Source organism: Panthera leo, chromosome C1 (genome assembly GCF_018350215.1).
Source record: "Panthera leo isolate Ple1 chromosome C1, P.leo_Ple1_pat1.1, whole genome shotgun sequence".
NCBI classification, from domain to species: domain Eukaryota; kingdom Metazoa; phylum Chordata; class Mammalia; order Carnivora; family Felidae; genus Panthera; species Panthera leo.
Genome location: NC_056686.1, coordinates 220,509,282 through 220,516,787, shown reverse-complemented (window position 1 = coordinate 220,516,787; position 7,506 = coordinate 220,509,282).

The window sequence follows — 7,506 nt, the reverse complement described above, 5'->3', positions numbered from 1 at the left end:
ACATGCAGTTTTTCGTGTGGGTATAAATAAGTTTTCAACTCCTTTGGGTAAATATCAGGGAGGAGTATTGCTGAGTCATATGGCAGAGTATGTTTTGCTTCGTAAGAAACAGCAAGCTCTCTGGGGCGCCTGGGCGGCTCAGGCGGTTTAAGCGTCCGACTTCGGCTCAGGTCATGATCTCGCGGTCCGTGAGTTCGAGCCCCGCGTCGGGCTCTGTGCTGACAGCTCGGAGCCTGGAGCCTGTTTCGGATTCTGTGTCTCCCTCTCTCTGACCCTCCCCCGTTCATGCTCTGTCTCTCTCCGTCTCAAAAATAAATAAACGTTACAAAAAAATTTAAAAAAAAGAAAAGAAACAGCAAGCCCTCTTCCCAAGTGGTGCCCATCCTGCACCCCCACCCGTGGTGACTGAGAGCCGGCCCTCCTCCTCATCCGGCCGGCATTCGTGCGGTCCATGTTCGTTCTGATAGGCATGCATTACTGCTTTCATCTGCATTTCCCTGGCGGCTCGGAATGCGGACTGTCTCTCATGTGCTTATTTGCCGTCTGTGTATTTTCTCTGGTGATGTGTCTGCCAACATTTTCCAACTGTTTTGTAACCGGGCTGTTTGTTTTCCTATTGAGATTTAAGAGTTGTCTGTACATTTTGGACAACAGTCCTTTATATATGTTTTGCAAGTAATTTCTCCCAGTCTGTGGCTTGTCTTCTTATTTTCTGGATAGGTATTTTGAAGAACAAAAACTTTTAATTTTCAATGAAGTCTTATTAGCTTAGTAATTTTGTCCTGTCAACTTGTCAAATTTTTCTTTCATGGATTGTCCCTTTGACACTGTATCTAAAGTTACCATCACACCTAAGGTCATCTAGTTTTTTTCCTGTGCCTTTTAGGAGTTTTATAGTGTTGCATTTCCTTTAAGGTCTATGATCCATTTTAATTTAATTCTTGCAAAAGATGTGAGATCAGTTTCTAGATTTATTTCTTTGGTATGTGGATGTTCAGTTAGTTGTTCCAGGCCCATGGGTTGAAAAGGTTATCTTTTCTTCATTGCATTGCTTTTTCTCCTTTATCAAAGATAACGTGGTTATTTTTATGTGGGTCTATTTCTGGACTCTCTATCCTGTTCCATTTATCTATTTGTCGCTTTGATTTTTATTTCACTTTCTCCCATTTTATCCAGTGAAGTATTGATACAGTTCTTTTCACTTCTTTTCCCCCCTCCATCTATTTAATTAACTCATCCATCAAATCACATTTCCTTCCTTCCTTCCTTTTCTCTTTTCTTTCTTTCTTTCTTTCTTTCTTTCTTTCTTTCTTTCTTTCAGTGAGAACATTTAAGTTCTACTGTCTTAGCAAATTTCAACTATACAGTAGTTTATCAACCATAGTCCACTTATTTCACATTAGATCCTCAGACCTTACTCATCTTACAGCTTAAATTTTATTCCCTTTTACCAACTTCTATTTCTACCAGCCCTCAGCAACCATTTTTCTACTCTGTTTATGGATAAAGCTGCAATGAACAAGGGGGTGAAAATGTCTCCTTTGATACTGATTTTATTTCCTTTGGATATATAGTCAGAAATGGGATTGCTGGATTATATTATAGCTCTATTTCTAACTTTTTGAGAAACCTCCATATTCTTTTCCACAGTAGCTGCACCAATTTGCATCCCCCACCAGCAGTACGCAAGGGTTTCCTTTTCTCCACATCATAGCCAACATGTGTGATCTCTTATCATTTTAATAATAACCATTCCAACAAGAGTGAATCGATACCTCATTGTAGCTTTGATCTGTATTTCCCTGATGATGAGTGATGTTGAGCATATTTTCATGTACTTATTGCTTATTTGTATGTCTTCTTTTGAAAAATGTCTATTCAGCTCCTCTGCCAATTTTGAAAATTTTTTTTAAATGTTTATCTATTTTTGAGAGAGAGACAGACAGACAGAGCATGAGTCAGGGAGGGGCAGAGAGAGAGAGGGAGACACAGCATCTGAAACAGGTTCCAGGCTCTGAGCTGTCGGCACAGAACCCCATGTGGGGTTCAAACTCAGGAATGGTGAGATCATGACCTGAGCTGAAATCGGATGTTTAACCAACTGAGTCACCCAAGCACCCCATCCTCTGCCCATTTTTTAATTGTTTGGTTTTTTGCTATTGAGTCATATGAATTCTTTATATATTTTAGACATTAACTCATTATCAGACATATGATTTGCAAATATTTTCTCTCATTCTGTAGGTTTCCTTTTTATTTTGTTGATGGTTTCCTCTGCTGTGCAGAATCTTTTAAGTTTGATGTAGTCCAGCTTGTTTATTTTTGTTTTTGTTGCTTTTGCTTTTGGTGGTGAATAAAAAAATATATAGCCAAGACCAAGGTCAAAGAGGCTTCTCTTTTATTATCTTCTAGGAGTTTCATGACTTCAAGTCTTACATTCAAGTATTGAATGCATTTTGGGATGATTTTGGTGCAAAGTTTAAGATTAGGGTTCACTTTGGGGCACCTGGGTGTCTCAGTCAGTTAAGTGTCTGACTCTTGATTTTGGCTCAGTTCATGATCTCACGGTTCACAGATTTGAGACCTACATAGAGCTCTACACTGGCACTATTCTCTCTCTTCTTCTCCCTATGTCCCTTCCCTGCACTCTTTCTCTCTCTCTCTTTCTTTCTCTCTCTCTCTCAAAAATAAATAAATAAAATTCTTTAAAAATATATTAAGGTCCACTTTCATTCTTTTACATGTGACTGTTAGTTTTCTTAACACCATATGTTGAAGAGACTATCTTTCCCCATTGTATATTCTTGGCTCATTTGTCACAAATTAAATGACATGTAAACTCATATATGCATGGCTTTATCTCTGGCTTTTCTATTCTGTTACATTAATCCATGTATCTCTTTTTATGCCAATACCATACAGTTCTTTAAATTGAAATATGGTTGATATATAATACCAACCATATAATATAATATATATTATAACCATATAACCATATAATATATAATATGATATGGTTGTATTAGTTTCAAGTGTACAAAATAATTTTTCAAAAATTATATACATAATGAAATGCTCACAACAGTAAGTGTAATTATGATCTATCGTTGTATAAATTTATTACAATATTATTGACCATATTCCTTATGCTATCCTTTTTATTCTCATGATTTATTCATATTATAACTGTAAGTTTATACTTCTTAACCCCCATTCACTTTATTTTGCCTATCCCCCCATCTCTTACTCTCTGGAAACTACTAGTTTATCCTCTATATTTTTTAGTCTGTTTTTCCATTTCTTTTTGTTTGTTCAATTTTTTTTAGATTCCACAAAAAAATAAAAATAAAAATATATAAAAAAAAACAAGTCTTTTCCTTGACTTATTTCACTTAGCGTAATAACCTTTATCATCAGTGTTGTACTGGATGACAAGTGTTCATTCTTTTTTACGGCTGAGTAATATTCCATTGTATATACACCACATCTTCTTTAACCATGCATCTATCAATGGACACTCAGGTTGCTTCCATGTTTTGGCTAATGTAAATAATGCTGCAATAAATATACGAGTGCATTCATATATATTTTCAAATTAGTGTTTTCATTTTCTTTGGTTAAATATCCAGAAGTGAGATAACTGGACCATACAGTGCTTCTATTTTTAGTTGTTGTTTTTTTTTTTTGAGGAATCTCCATACTGTTTTCCAGAGTGGCTGTATCAATTTATATTCCCACCAGCAGTGCATGAAAGTTGTCTTTTCTTCACATTCTCCCCACACTTGTTAATCCTTGTCTTTTTTTTATATTAGCCATTCTGACTGGTATAATATCATACTATTTTGATGACTATAGCTTTGTAACGTAGTTTGAAATCAGGTAGTATTTTGCCTCCAGGTTTGTTCTTTTTCAAGATTGCTTTGGTTATTTGGAGTCTTGTATGGTTCAAGTAAATTTTAGGATTTTTTTCTCTATAAAAATGCTACTGTTTTTTTGATAGAGATTGCATTGAGTCTGTACATTTTAATAATATTAATTCTTCTAATCCAGAAGCATAAAATATCTTCCCATGTAATTGTATCTTTTGAAATTTTTTTCATTATTGTTTTATAGTTTTCAATCTACAGAGATTTCACCTCTTTGGCTAAATTTTGTCCTAGATATTTTATTCTGTTTAATGCAGTTGTAAATGAGATTGCTTTAGTAATTTCCCTTTCTGATAACTTGAGTGTTTTTGGTTTTGTTTTTGGTATATTGAATTTGTCTAATGACATTACTGAATTTGTTTATTCTTTTGTTTCAGGTGGAGTCTGTTTTGGTGGAGTTTACATGTAATATCATTTTATCTGCAAAGAGGGACACTTACTTCTCCCTTTCCCATTTGTATGCCTTTATTTATTTTTCTTGCTTAACTGCTCTGGCCCAGGTTTCCAGTATTATTGAATAGAACTTTTACATCTTCTAAATTTATGAAGACTTGTTTCTTGCTCAGCATAAAATCTTGTGCATCTGTAAACAGTGCTTCTTCAGCAGTTGATGGATGTAGTAATCTATAAGTTTCAATTTAGTGAACTATATTTATACCTATTATTTTTGCCTACTTGTTCTTTCAGTTAAGTAAAGAGGATGTAAAAATCTCCTCTATAATTATATTTATACTTCTTCCTTTAGTTCCATCAATTTTGATTTACTTATTTCAGACCTTTTTTTCTAGACATACATATACTTAGTATTATTGTGTCATTTTGGCCATTTATCCTATTTGTCTCTAGTAGTATTCTTTTTTGGTATCTTTTTCTAATACTAAAATAGACATTCTGCTTTCCTATGAGTAGTACCAGTGTGACACCCATTTTTCTTTTTACTTAATTTTTATCCCTCGCTATTTTATTGTATTTGAATCAATTTTATTAAAATATAAGTGACATACAATATTGCATGTGTTTAAGGTGTACAACATAATGATTTGATAGATGTATATACTGTCAAATAATTATCACAATAAGGTTAGTTAACATCCACCACTCGCATAGCTCTAATTTTTTGTGTGTGTTGAGAACTTTCAAGATGTATCATCTTAACATCTTTTAACCTATTTGTTCTTATTTATGATCTAAAGCAGAAATTGGAAAACATTTTCTGTAAGAGGCTAGATATCAAATACTTTAGGCTTTGGGGACCCTTTGGTTTTTGTTGGAGCTACTCAAGCCTGCAGATGTGGTGGAAAAGCAGCTGTACACAGCACATAACATAGCTGGCAGATATATATTTAAATAAAACTTTATTTACAAAACCAGGTGGCAGACCGTGGTTGACTTGAAGATATAATTTGCTGACCTGAGGTCTAACGAGTCAATTAACTTTTAATTCATTTTTTCATTTTTAAATAATCTTAGATTTACAGAAGAGTTCCAAAGATAGCACAGGGTTTTCCCTTATATCCTTCACACATCTTGTCCTAAAGTTAAATCTTTCTTAATTAACCATAGGACATGTACCAACTCTAAAAGATTAAGAGTGACTCACTAGTACTAATTCAACTACTGACTTCAATCACAATTTATAAGTTTTTCTAGTCATGTCTTTCCTTTTCCAGAATTTAACCAAATCTTTTCAAGATGTCTTAATGTAGAATTTTGTTATATGTACTCTTTGGAGAACTGACTTCTTTCACTTAGCAAGATGAATTTAAGGCCTTTCCCAAGGTCATGGGTTAATACTTTATTGGTAAATAGTATTCTGTTGCATAAATATACCACATTTTGCTCATCAATTTACTTATTCAAAAACACATAGGTTGTTTCTAGTTTGGGGCAATTAAGGATAAAACTGCTATTAACATTGAATTCAAATATTTTATAAATATAAATCTTCATTTGGGCATTCTGGGTTCTATGATGAGAATATGTTTAACTTGATAAGAATCTACCAACCTATCTTGTAGAGTGGATGTGCCATTTTTCTGTCTCCCCAGAAATACACGAGAGTTCTAAGAGCTCCCTGTCTTCACTAGAACTTGATATTTTCATTTTTAAAAAATTTTTGGCCATTCTAGCAAATATGGTATCTGACCATGCCTTTAATATATATGGTCCACATGATTAACGATGTTGAGCATCCTCTAATGTGCTCATTTGTCATCTACATACTTTCTTGAGTAAAATGTCTGTCTACACATTTTGCCCACTTTGATTGGTAGAATGTTTTCATATTGGTAATTTTTGAGACCATTCGAAATTATTGACCACAAGTTATTTGTTAAAAATATGATTCTAAATTATTTTCACATAGGTTTTTTATTGCCTTTTTATCTTTCTTAACAGCGTATTTCATCAACAAACATTTTTAAATTTGATAAAGTCCAGTTTATAAATTTTATTTTTTATGGATCATGTTGTTGCTGATGTATCTAAAAGTTCATTGCCAACCCCAAGATCACACAGGTTTTTCTCTCTTTTCCACAAATTTGATGTTTAGTTTTATTATTCACCTTGAATTAATTTTATGTAAGCTGAGGGTTATATATCAAGGTTACATTTTTCTGTTTGTTTGCATATGATTTTCCAAAATTTCCACCATCATTTGTTGAAAGTATTATTCTTTCTCCATTGAATTGCTTTGTATCTTTATCAACAAACCGTTGGCTATATTTTTGTAGGTCTATTGTGGGCTTCACTATGTTGCTGCATTTATCTTTGTGTCCATCTTTTTGCTAATATCAACTGTCTTTATAATGGACTACTGCTTTATAGTGGACTCAAAATTGGGTAATGTGTGTACTCTTGGTGCTATTGAGAATGTATTTTAAAAATTCAAATACCAGGGCACCTGGGTGGCTCAGTTGGTTAAGCACCCAACTTCAGCCCATGTCATGATCTTGTGCTTTGTGAGTTTGAGCCCCAAATCATGGTCTCTGCTGTCAGCACAGAGCTCACTTTGGATCCTCTGTCCCCCTCTCTCTGCCCCACCCCAGCTTGTTCTCTCTTTCTCTCTCTCTCTCAAAATAAATAAATAGACTTTAACAAAATCAAATTCTAGGGGCCCCTGGGTGGCTTAGTCGGTTAAGCGTCAGACTTCAGCTCAAGTCATGATCTCATGGTTCATGGGCTCGAGCCCCACATCAGGCTCTGTGCTGACAGCTCGGAGCCTGGAGCCTGCTTCAGATTCTGTGTCTCCCTCTCTCTCTGCCCCTCCCTCACTCACACTCTGCCTCTCAAAAATGAATAAATGTTAAAAAAAGTTTTTTAATCAAATTCCAGTTGGGAATTGTATGTTTATTTCATAGGCCACCAATATAAAATTTCTATTGGGATGGATTTATAATTAATATTCAAGCTTTTTCTCTGCTAATATTGTTCTAATTTCTTTATTGAAATCTTTAATTTTTTAACATTTATTTTTGAGAAACCGAGACAGTGAGAACACAAATGGGAAAGGGGCAGAAAGAGAGGGAGACACAGAATCCGAAGCAGGCTCTGGGCTGTCAGCACAGAGCCTGACATGGAA